Below are 13,785 nucleotides of genomic sequence, written 5' to 3' on the forward strand. Positions count from 1 at the left end.
GAGAATTTAAACAATTACAAATGACAAAAACTCAGAACATATATGGTAAAGAGCTGGTGAGATAAGAATTTACAATGTAACTGGCAAGAAAATCAGGTTACTTCTGTGACACGTAACATTTTCATAATCATAATATCAAGTGGTGATCTATCAACGTATTTAAACTTTAGGTAATGCGTGGCATTTTCCCAAATGCAACCCAAGGTTTATCATTGGTTTAAATCCTGTCAACAATTGCTAAAACCTTAGAAAGTTTTAAAACACATGCCTAAATATAATTAGGGATGTTAAACACCTAATAAAACAAAACATAGAAACTGAATTTTCTGCGCAGGCAAAGAGAAAACCATAACAGATCGATTAACTTAAGAAAACTTTGTCTTTTTAAACAGAGAGAAAACCAGCTTCTCTATAGCAGTGTCTTTTTCTTTTAATAAGCAGATAATGAGTTTACTAGGTTTCCTTCCTTCCCATCATGAATGATGCTGCAGATAAAGGGAGGGGGATCCTTCAGATGCTGTCCTGCTCGCATCCCTCGTGGGAACATAGAAGTGTCTTAGCTAAGGTCTGTCCGTATAAACCCTGGACTAGAACACTCCATGGGGTAGATGACCGTTATGCCATATGCTGCCCCTCAAACTCAGAGTGCAGCCCACTCAGACTCCATAGCAGAAGTGGAGCCATACAGACACATTCACACAGTCAGACACTTTTCAGTTTCAAACTTTTACATATCTCCTACTTTTTACATACAGAGTTGCTTTTCTCATTTCCATCAGTCTTAATTACACTTAACAGAATTTTGTTCTCTTAGAAATCCCTGAACCTCTACTGAAGACTAAATATAAACCAATTGTGAGTTAGTACAACAGAATTCTTTAGATGGCAAATTTATCAATCAGTTAAGCACAGAATGTGTTCACCAGCAGATTTTAAAAGCACAAACCCAGTTCCAGCAGCCAACACTCTAGCACTTTATCCCATTTGGTTAAGACATACATGTCCAACAAATGTAATTCCATTTGTCATTCAAGCAACTCTTCAGAGTTTCAGGTTACCAAAGACTTCGGAAGCCACTTTAACAATTACCCATTAAAACCTTGAAACAGACAAATAGCCATCTCCACGTCAGATGCCATGCTCTCCCGTCAGCAAGGGGGAGAGGCTATGCAGTCAACATTGGGCCAGAAAAGGCAAGGAATTCCCCAAAATAAAGGGAGTTTCTGCAGCTGCTTGGGAATATTCCTTAAAGTCTCTTTCTCGAGGTTGGTTCATCCTGCAGTGCCAGTTCTGCTTACCAACAGTGGCCCCCTAGGCACGATATTCCATGCCCTGCTCCAATGAGCCAGCATTGGGCACCTTAACCCGTCATTCGACTAACTCCACTTGACTCCAGTTTAGCCCTTAACACACAAAACGAGTGAGCAAGAAGCCTTACATCTATTATGAAGAATGGAGAGATGATGTCAGAGTCCCCTTACTCTCTGCTTGCCCCATTTCTTCAATCATAACAGACAACACAACAGACAACAAAAGGACGAGGCAAAGAGAACCGCAGGCCCAAGGATTCTTACCCATAACCTGCCACTGGTGGTGGCTTTATCACCTGACACCTAGGGGGACTCAAACCCCTCAACCGCTTAGGGGTACTCGGACCCCCCAACCACCCAAGGACTTGAACCCCCAACCTTCCAGGGGGACTCAAACCCTTCTACTGTCTGAGCTACTCAACACCCCCGGCCGCCCATGGGGACTCGAACACCTTGACCGTCTACGGGGAATTTAACCCCCTGGCCGTCTAGGGAGACTCGAAACCCCCAACCACCAAGGGAGACTTGAAACCCCAGACCATCTAGAGGGACTCGAACCCCCTGGACGTCTAGGGGGACTCAAATCCCCCAACCACCTAGGGGTACTCGATCCCCCCAGCAGGCCCCTGACTGACTGGGGGACTTGAACACCCCAGTGACAACCTAAGGGGACTCGAAACCCCAACTGCCCGGTGTACTCGAACCCCCCCATCGATCTACCAACAGAGGGATCGGGCATCCCCGCATCCACTCCAGCCCTAGGGGGCACGGCTGCATCCATCTTCTCCCTGGTGGGACATACCCTGGAGCTCTATCCAGACAGACAGATTGGATCTTGTGATCTTACTTCTGGAGGCTTTTTCCAAAAATTCCAATGCTGGCTCAGTTCTTGTCGTTTGAATCCGAGTGCCCCCTCCAATGTTAGGGTCCATAATCAAAGGAGCGAGACTGATACAAAATGAAGGTCAAGCAAAGCTTTATTTCACGCCAGCATTGAGAATCAAACTGACTGGTCAGGACCGTCTCTTGCAAAGAGGCAACCCCGAACAGACTAACTTTTATAGAAGTATTTAGCTGGGCTATACACACGTGGCCAATGAGATTGCAATACACAGAGAACCCTGCAGTCATCCTAAATCAACACACACAGGAAAAAAAAAATGCTAGGTAGCACACAGGTGCCCAATTGTACTTCAATTTACCCTAGTAGATATATGCGTGTCTGATTGCATATCTTCACCTGTCCTAAACCGTCCTTGTATCTAGGCTTTGCAAGTAAGTTCTTCTGGGAAGGGTGGGGTCAATCTAAGTTTACTGCATAGGGTCAATCTAAGTTCACTACATAAACACAAAATGACTCCCTCTGGCCAACCAGACCCTTACAGGGGGACCTTAAGCACCTTAGAGAACTCCTTCTTCCAGATGGCAGGAACCTGTCTGTTGAGATTGGTGTCCAACACTCAGAGTGGGTGCCAGCTGCATGGCCAATGAGACCACACCCAATCCTGAGGGCAGCCCTGGGCACAAACAGGCATTGTGACCCTCAGCCTGAGCATGCTTTCAAACAGGGCCTCTCAGTTACACCACCAGGATCCCGCATTGCAGGCCTGGAATGTCCCTAGGCCCAAATCATAACACTTGGTGGGAATTTTCAGGCCCCCAGACCCAGAGCCTGGCTCTGGAATGGATGTTTTGGGGCACACCTAAGATGGAAAACAGCATTCTTCCCTTCTCTTAAAAAGCCACCAAACTATGGGGAGCCACCAGGAACATTAGAGAACAAAAAATCTCTCATGGACTTATGAGACCACACATGCATTCTGAGGCCATCCTAGACACACAATCCCGATAAAAAAAGTATGTGATAAATCCTTCCAGTCACTATAATTACATTTCCTGATAAGCTGCCCTTCAGGTTTATACATTGGGCCTGCAATCACCTTGCCACTAAACATAACCCAATTTGGTCTTGCAGACTTCTCTCCCAAAACCATGGCTCACATATCCTCCAGAATGGGGTCTCTGGAGCCACAGCACAGGACTGTGCCTATCATCCCCAAGGAAACTGTTCCCGTCACAGTTTCCCAAACTCTCTAGATTAGGATAAACCTGAAGGGCCCCTGAGCTCACCGCAATATGGAAGACAGCTCTGGATGCAAAAGCCCGGTCTGAAGCACCCTGATCACCTTCATCCATGCAGACACACAAATCAATGGTCCTGACACAGAAGATTGAAACTGACATGACCCTAGGACCTCATTGGAACCCTAGATTAGGTTTTCAGGCATCTGTCCTCACAGGCCTGTTCTGGAAAACCAACTTATAATACAACATGTGTTCCCTGAGCCTAACAACAGAATTTCTCCTGTCCGCAGAAGGAGACCATGCTCTTGGACCTGTGTCAAACACTCAGGGTGGTACAATCCTGCATGGCCCCTTAGAGACCAGCACATTCTAAGATCTCCCTGGTAACAAATTAGCATTGAGACCGATCTGCAAGAGATTCCATGTCAACTCAAGGCCTTGATACTTCACGCTATAGCCACCAGAATAAACCTGCCATGTTCCTCAGCTGCAATGGTCATTGGAGGTATGCTTTCCACACATCCTTGCAGAACTGCTCTGCTACCCAAACTTTCCACATGGAGGACACTGGAGAAAACAAACCAGCCTCCACCTGTCCAGTAGAATGAAACCTTACTGTTTGAAGCATCTCCCAAGCCCCAGTGAGCGAAATCCTCCATGGCCTCTTGACGCCACCCCTCCATTTGTTGGTCATCATAGACACAAACTCCAGTGTGAGCAAAACTCTGACATCGTCCTTACTCAGGTGATGAATATCTCGAATAAGCTGCTGCACACTAGAACTGCCTTCTGCGTGGCACTGAATTTAACTGTGCTTGGGTTTACAATTCCATCCTCACCTCCATGGACCCAAATCCCTCTTGGTAGGGAATTCTCAAGCCAAAATGCAGCATTCTGCCTTCCCCATAGAAAGAAGAAGTGCCTGGTGAGTCTGCCCAGAAACACCAAATGTGGATCAACCTGCTTGGCCATCGAGGGATGTATAGGCTGCCTCCATTTACAGGTTACCTTGGCCACTTGTGGGTGTCTGACAGAGCCTGAGCCCCAAACTCATGTCAGCCACCTGGAGAGAGGGCACCATATCTGGCATGTGAGACCATCCAGGACCCAAGTACATCAACTCTACTCAACCGTGGTATTCAGGCACCTGTCCCCAGGCCTTTGCTGGAATCGCTGCCAATGGGGGAACCTGAAGTACAATAGGGAACTCCTCCTTCCCAAGAGCAGGAACCCTGGCTATTGGGATTGGTGTCTAACCCTCAAATTGAGAGCCAGCTACATGGTCAATGAGACCACACCCATTCCTAAGGACCACCCTGGGAACAAACAGGCACTGTGACCCTCAGCCAGAGTATGCTTTCAAACAAGTCCTCTCAGTTGCACCACAAGATTCCCGCATTGCAGGCCTGGGACGCTCCTAGGCCCGAGTCCTAACACTTCGTGGGATTTTCCAGGCACGCAGACCCAGAGCCAGTCTCTGGAATCCCTGTTTTGGGGCATGACTAAAATGGAAAACAGCACTCTTCCATTCTCCAAAAAAACCACCAAACCATTGAGAGAAGAAGGGATGCTTAGAGAGGAAAAATCTCCCTTGGACCCATGAGACAACACCTGCATTCTGAGGCCATCCTGGACACACAATCCAGATAAAAAAGCCTATGCTACATTCTTCCAGTCACCTTAATTACAGTTCCTGACAAGCTTCCCCCCTGGTCTATGCATTGGGCCTGAGATCACCTCTCCACTAACCCTAACCCGAGTTTGTGTTTGCAGACTTCTCTCCCAAAACCATGGCTCACATGCCCTCCAGATTGGTGTCTCTGGAGCCACACCACAGGACTGGGCTTGCCATCCCCATGGATTCTTTGCCAGTCACAGTTGCACAAACCCACCAGGTTAGGAGAAATCTGCAAGGACCCTGAGCCAACTCCAATATTGGAGGCCGTACTGGAAGCAAATGCACAGTCTGAAACACCCTGATCACCTAAATGCAGGCAAACACCCAATTCAATGGGCCTGAGGCAGACGATTGTACCAGACATGCCTGTAGGACCTCATTGGAAACCTAGAATAGGTTTTCAGGCATCTGTCCTCCGAGGTCTATTCTGGAACAACACCTTAAAATACAACTTTTGGTCCCTGAGTCACACAAAAGAACTTGTCCTTTCCCCAGAATGAAAGCGTGCATTTGACCTGTGCTAAACCCTCAGGGTAGGAGAATCCTGCACCTTAGTCACCAGCACATTCCAAGATCTCCCTGGTAACAAACCAGCATTGTGGCCCATCTGTAATAGATTCCCTGTCAACTTAAGGCCTTGGTACTTCACCCAGAACGACCAGAATGAACCTGCCATATTCCTCAGCTGCAATGGTCAATGGAGGTGTACTTTCCAGGCATCCATGCGGGAGACATTTGCTACCCAAACTTTCCACATGGGGGACACTGGAGCAAACAAACCAGACTCCCTCTTTCCGGTAGAAGGAAACCTTGCTGTTTGGAGCATCTCACAAGCCTCAGCATGGGAAATCCTCCAAGGCTTCTTGACGCAACCCCTCCACTTTTTGGCCATCATAGACACGAAATCCAGTGTTAGTAAACATCTGACATCCACCCTTACTCAGGTGCTGGATATCTTGAATCCAACACTGCACATTTGGAACTGCCTTTTGCTTGGCACTGAATTGAACCATAGCTTGTGTTTACAATTCCATCCTAACCCTACTGGTTCCCATGGCCTCTTGATAGGGAATTCTGGAGCCACAACACAGCATTCTGCCTTCCCCATAGAAAGAAGAAGTGCCTGGTGAGTCTGCCCAGCAACCTCACATGAGAATCAATCTGCTCGGCCCTCAAGGGAACCCAGATGTATAGGTTGCACTGGACAAAAATGCTGTGGCCGATAGAGCCTGAGACCAGACTTGGTTTCAACCACCCAGAAAGCGGGCCCCATATCCAGCATGTGAGACTGGCCATGGCCCAAGTCTCTCATCTATACCTATCCTTGGTATCCAGGCACTTGTCCCCAGACATTTGCTGGAATCCCTGACAATGGAGCAACCTATAGCATAATAGAGAACTCCTCCTTTCCCAAGGGAGGATACCTGGGTGTTGGGATAGGTGTCCAACCCCCAAAGTGGGAGCCAGCTGCATGGCCAATGAGACCACGCCCACTATTGAGGGCTGCCCTAGGCACAAACAGTCATTGTGACCCTCAGCCTGAGCATGCATTCAAACAAGCCCTCTCAGTTGCACTACCATTATCCAGCACTGCAGGCCTCGTATGCCCCTAGGCCCAAATCCTAACCTTTGGTGGGATTTTCCAGGCGCCCAGACCCAGAGCCCGTCTCTGGTATCCCTGTTGTTGGGCACCCCTAAGATGGAAAACCTCACTCTTCCCTTCCCCGAAAAAACTACCAAACTATGGGGAACCACCAGGAACCTTAGAGAGGAAAAGTCTGCATGGACCCATGAGACCACACCTGCATTTGGAGTCCATCTTGGACACACAATCCAGATAGAAAAGCCTGTGCTACTGCCTTCTATTCATGCTAATTATAGTTCCTGACATCCTTCCCTCTTGGTCTATGCACTGGGCCTGCAATCACATCACCACTAACCCACACCCGTATTTGAATTAGCAGCTCCCCTCCCAAAACCAAGGCTCACATGCCCTTCAGCATGGGGTCTCTGCAGCCACACCACAGGACTTTGACTGCCATCCTCAAGGCAACTGTGCCTGTCACAGTTTTCCAACCTTCCAGAGTATGAGAAACTTTTTTGCCCCTGAGCCCACCCCAATATTGGCCACCGATCTGGGTCAAATGCACAGTCTAAAACACCCTGATCACCTACATCAAGGCAAAAGGCCAAGTCAATGGTCCTGAGTCAGATGATTGTACCTAACATGCTCCTAGGACCTCATTGGAATGCAACATTAGGTTTTCAGGCATCTGTCCTCGGGGCCTGTTCTGGAATACCAACTTAGGATACAACATGTGGTCCGTGAACCACACAATAAAACAAATCCTGTCCCCAGAAGGATAAAGCGATCTTAGACCTGTGCCAAACCCTCAGGGTAGGAGAATCCTGCAAGGCACCTTAGCCACCAGCACATTCCAAGATCTCCCTGGTAACAAACCAGCATTGTGGCCCATCTGTAATAGATTCCCTGTCAATTTAAGGCCTTGGTACTTCACCCAGAACGACCAGAATGAACCTGCCATGTTCCTCAGCTGCAATGGTCAATGGAGGTGTGCTTTCCAGGCATCCATGAGGGAGAGATTTGCTACCCAAAAGTTCCACATGGGGAACCCTGGAGCAAAAAAAAAAAAAAAAAAAAAAAAAAAAAAAAAAAAAAAAAACAGGCTCCACATGTCCAGTAAAATGAAACCTTGCTGTTTGGAGCATCTAACAAACCTGCCACTAAGGGAACCGGGAGAACAATAGAGAAATCCTTCTTCCAAATGGCACTAAACTGGCTGTTAGGATTGGTGTCCAAACTCAGAGTAGGAGCCAGCTGCATGGCCAATGAGACCACACCCACTCCTGAGGGCTGCCCTGGTCACAAACAGTCATTGTGACCCTCAGCCTGAGAATGCTTTCAAACAAGCCCTCACAGTGGCACCACCAGGATCCCGCATGCAGGTCAGGTATTCCCCTAGGTCCAAATCCTAACCTTTTGTGGGATTTTCCAGGCACCCAGACCCAGAGCCCACCTCTGGAATCTCTGTATTGGGGCACCCCTAAGATGTAAAACGGCACTCTTTCTTTCCCTGAAAAACGTAACAAACTATGGAGAGCCGCCAGGATCCTTAGAGAGGAAAATTTTCCCATGGACCCATGAGACCACACCTGCATTCCAAGGATTTCTTGTACACACAATCCAGAGAGAAAAAACCTGTGCTACTGACTTCTATTCACCCTATTTACAGTTCCTGATGTGCTGCCCTCTAGGTCTATGCATTGTGACTATTCGCTTCCCCACTAACCCTAACCCGAATTTCAGTTTTCAGAATTCTCTCCCAAAACCATGGCTCTCAAGCCACCAAGAATGGGGCATTTGGAGCCACAACACAGGACTGTGCCTGCCATCCCCAAGGAAACTGTGCCTGTCACAGTTGCCCAAACCTTCTAGATTAGGAGAAACCTGCAAATACCCTGAGCCTCCCTGTATATTGGTGGTCGCTCTGGTGCAAACTTGCAGTCTGAAACACCCTGATCACCTACAACCAGTCAGACAGTCATGTCAAAGGTCCTGAGTCAGAAAATTGTCATGCCCGTACGACCTCATTGGAGCCCTAGATTAGGTTTTCAGGCATCTGTCCTCAGGGACCTGTTCTGGAATACCAACATATGATAATTGTGGTCCCTAAGCCTCACAACAGAACATCTCCTGTCCTGAAAAGGAAACTGTGCTCTTCAATGTGTACCAAATCCTCAGGGTTGGAGAATACTGAATAGCACCTTAGCCACCAGCACATTCTAAGATCTGACTGGTAACAAACCAGCATTGTGGCCCATCTTCAAGAGATCCCATGTCAGCTCAAGGACTTAGTCCTTCATCGCAGAGGCACCAGAACGAACCTGCCTTATTCCTCAGCTGCAATGCTCAATGGAGGTGTGCTGTCCAGGCATCCATACGGGAGAGCTCTACTACCCAAACTTTCCAAATGGAGGAGCCTTTAAGCAAACAATCCAGACTCCACCATTCCAGTAGAAGGAAACCTTGCTATTTGGAGCATCTCACAATTCTCACTGTGGGAAATCCCCCACGGCGTCTTGACGCCACCCCTCCATTTGTCCATCATCAAGACACAAACTCTAGTGTGAGCAAACATCTGACATCCGCCCTTACTCAGGTACTGGATATCTCGAAAAAAAAGCTTCACATTTGAACTGCCTTCTGCTTGTACAGTAGCTTGTGTTTACAATTCCATCCTCACCGTACTGGTTCCCAAGGCCTCTTGATATTGAATTCTGGAGCCACAATGCAGCATTCTACCTTCCCCATAGAAAGAAGAAGTGCCTGCTGAGTCTTCCCAGAATCCCCACAAGAGGCTCAATCGGCTCAGCTCTCAAGGGAACATCGATTTGTAGGCTGCTCTGGCCACTAGTGCTGTTTCTGACAGAGCCTGAGCCCAGACATAGTGTCAGCCACCGAGAGAGTGGGCCCCATATCTAGCATGTAGAACTGGCCATGGCACAAGTCCACCATCTCTACCCATCCTTGGTATTCTGGCTTCTTTCACCAGACGTTGCTGGATTCCTTCCAGTGGGGGAACCTGAAGCACAATAGAAAAGTACTCCTTCCCCAAGGCAGGAGCCTGGCTGTTGGGATGGGTGTCCAACCCTAAAAGTGAGAGCCTGGTGCATGGCCAATGTGATCACGCCCACTCACGAGGGCTGCCCTGGGCACAAGCAGGCATTGTGACCCACAGCCTGAGTATGCTTTCAAACAAGTCCTCTCAGTTCCACCACAAGGTTCCCGCATTGCAGGCCTGGTATGCCCCTAGGCCCAAATTCTAAATCTCTGTTGGATTTTAAAGGCACCCAGACCCAGGGCCCATCTCTGGAATCCCTGTTTTGGGGCACCTCTAAGATGGAAAACAGCAATCTTACCTTCCCCAAAAAAGCTACCAAACTATGGGGAACCGCCAGGGTCCTTAGAGAGGAAAAGTCTTCCATGGACCCATGAGACTACACCTGCATTCTGAAGCCATTCTGGACACACAATCCGGATAGAAAAGCCTATGTTACCACATTCCACTCACCCTAATTACAGTTCCTGATGTTCTGTCCTCCAGGTCTATGCATTGGGCCTGCGATCTCCTTGCGACTAACCCAAAACAAAATTTGTGTTTTCAGACTTCTCTCCCAAAACCATGGCTTACATGTTCTCTAGGATGGGGCCTCTCGAGGCACACCACAGGACTGGGCCTGCCATCTCCAAGGAAAATGTACCCAACACAGTTTCCCAAATCTTACAGATTAGGAGAAATCTGAAAGGCACCTGAGCCCATCCCAATATTAGCAACTGCTCTGTATGCAAATGTGCAGTTTGAAATAACCTGAACAGCTCCACCCAGACAGACAGCCAAGTCAATGGTCCTGAGTCGGAAGATTGAACCTGACATGCCCCTAGGATTTCATTAGAACCCTAGATTGGGTTTTCAAACACCTGCCCTCAGGGACCTGTTCTGAATACCTATTTATGATGCAACATGTGGTCCCTGAGCCACAAAACAGAAAATCTCCTGTCCCCAGAAGGAAACCAAGCTCTTCGACCTGTTCCAATCCCTCAGTGTAGGAGAATCTTTCACGTAACGTTAGGCACCAGCACATTCTAAGATATCCCTGGTAACAAACGCGTATTGTGGCCCATCTGCAAGAAATTCCATGTCAAATCAAGGCCTTTAAACTTCGCCCGACAGCCACCAGAAAGAACCTGCCATGTTCCTCAGCTGCAATCGTCAATTGAGGTGTGCCTTTCAGGCATCCATGAGGGAGAGTTCTGATTCCTAAACTTTCCACATGGGAAACCTTGAGCAAACAAACCGGACTCCACCTGTCCAGTGGTAGGAAACCTTGTTGTTTGGAGCATCTTACAAGCCTCAGAGTGGGAAATCCTCCATGGCCTCTTGATGCCACCCCTCCATTTGTCAGTCATAATAGACACAAACTCCAGTGTGAGCAAATATCAGACATCCACCTTTCCTCAGGTGCTGGATATTCAAATCAGCCACTGCACACTGGAACTGCCTTTTGCTTGGCACTGAATTGAACCCTAGCTAGTGTTTACAATTCCATCCTCACCCTATTGGTCCCCAAGGTCTCTTGATAAGGAATTCTAGAACCTAAATGCAGCATTCTGCCATCCTTATAGAAATAAGAAGTGCCTGGTGAGTTTGCCCAGAAAACTCACATGATGATCAATCTGCTCGGCCCTCGAGGGAACCCCGATTTATAGGCTGCCCTGGCCACCAGTGCTCTGTCTGACAGAGGCTGAGGCCTGACCTAGTGTCAGCCACCCAGAGAGCGGGACCTATATCTAGCAGGTGGGGCCGACAATGGCCCTACTCCATCATCTCTACAAATCCTTGGTATTCAGGCACCTTTCACCAGACCTTTGCTGAAACCCCTGCCATTGGGGGAACCTGAAGCACAATAAAGAACTCCTCCTTCCCATGGCAGGAAACCTGACTGTTGGGATGGGTGTCCAACCCTCAATGTGGATGCCAGCTCCATGGCCAATGAGAGAACGCCATCTCCTAGGGGCAGCCGTGGGCACAAACTGGCATTGTGCCCCTCAGCCTGAGCATGCTTTCAAACAAGCCCTTTCAGTGGCACCACCAGGATCCCGCATTGCATGCCTGGTATGCCCTGAAGGCCCAAATCCTAACATTTGGTGGGATTTTCCAGGCACTCAGACTCAGAGCCCATCCCTGGAATCCCTGTTTTGGACACCCAGGATGAAAAACAGCACTCTTCAGTTCCCTGAAAAAGTAACCAAACTATGGGGAGCTGCCAGGATCCTTAGAGAGGAAAAGTCTCCCATGGACCCATGAGACCATACTTAAATTCCAAGCTGATCCCGGACACACAATCCAAACAGAAAAGCTTGTGCTACTGACTTCTAATCACCCTAATTACAGTTCCTGATGAGATTCCCTCAACGTCTATGGATTGGTCCTCCGGCCAACCTGCAACTAACACTAACCCGAATTTTTGTTTGCAGACTTCTCCCCAAAAACCATGGCTCACATGCCCTCCAGGATGGGGTCTCTGGAGCCACACCACAGGAATGTGCCTGCAATCCACAAGGAAACTTTACTCATCACATTTCCCCAAACCCTCCTGATTAGGAGAAACCTCCAAGGCCCCTGATCCCATCCCAATATTGAAAGATGCTCTGGACGCAAATGCACAGTCTGAAACACCCTGATCACCTACATCCCGGCAGACACCCATGTCAATGGTCCTGAGTCAGAAAATTTAAACTGACCTGAACCGAGGACCTCATAGGAACCCTAGATTACATTTCCGGTATCTGACCTCAGAGGCCTCTTCTGGAATACCAAGTTAGGATACAACATGTGGACCCTCATCCACACAACAGAACATCTACTGTCACAAGAAGGAAACTGTGAACTTCGACCTGTGTCAAACCCGTAGGATAGGAGAATCCCTCATGGCCCCTTAGCCACCAGCACATTCTAAGACCTACCAGAAACAAATCAGTATTGGGACCCATCTGTAAGAGATTCCATGTCAAGTCAAGGCCTTGACACTTGGCCCAAGAGCCACCAATACGAACCTGCCCTGTTCGTCAGCTGCAATGGTCATTGCACTTGTGCATTCCAGGCATCCATGCGGAAGAATTCTGCTACCAAAAATTTCTACATGAAGGACCCGGAGCAAACAAACCAGACTCCACCTGTCCAGTAGAAGGAAAACTTTCTATTTGGAGCATCTCACATACCTCAGCATGGGAAATCCTCCATGGCCTCTTGATGCCACCTCTCCATAAGTCGTTCATCATAGAAACAAACTCCAGTGTGAGCAAACATCTTTCATTTACCCTTACTCAGGTGATGGATGTCTTGAATGAGTCACTGCACGTTTGAACTGTCTTCTGCTTTAAACTGAATTTTACCCTAGCTTGTGTTTACAATTCCATCCTGACCCTACTAGTCCTGAAGTCCTCTTGATAGGGAATTCTGAAGCCACAACACAGCATTGCGCCTTCCCCATAGAAAGAAGAAGTGCCTTTTAAGACTGTCCCAAAAACCCACATGAGAATCATCTGCTTGGTCCTCACGGATCCCTGATTTATAGGCTGCTCTGACCACTAATGCTGTGTCTGACTGAGCCTGAGCCCCAACCTCATGTCAGCCACCCAGAGAGCAGGACCCATATCCAGCATGTGAGACCAGTTATGGCCCAGTCCGTCCTCACTGCCCATCCTTGGTATTCGGGCATCTGTCTCCCCACTTTTGCTGGAATCCCTGCCAATGGGGGAACCTGAAGCCCAAGAGAGAACTGCTCCTTCCCCATGTCAGGAAACCTAGCTGTTGGGATGGGTGTCCAACCATCAGAGAGGGAGTCAGCTGCATGGGCAATGAGACCATTCCCGCTCCTGAAGGGTGTCCTGGGAACAAACAGGCATTGTGACCCTCAGCATAAGCATTCTTTCAAAGAAGCCCTCTCAGTTGCACCATCAGCATCCTTCACTGCAGGCCTGGTAGGCCCCTTGGCCCAAATCCCAACTCTTGGTGGGAATTTCTTGGTTCCCAGAACCAGAGCCCGTCTCTGGTATCCCTGTTTTGAAGCACCCCAAGATGGAAAACACCACTCTTCCCTGAAAAACTCACCAAAGTATGGGGATCCATC

This window comes from Neovison vison, chromosome 4 (genome assembly GCF_020171115.1).
Source record: "Neovison vison isolate M4711 chromosome 4, ASM_NN_V1, whole genome shotgun sequence".
Taxonomy (NCBI): Eukaryota; Metazoa; Chordata; class Mammalia; order Carnivora; family Mustelidae; genus Neogale; species Neogale vison.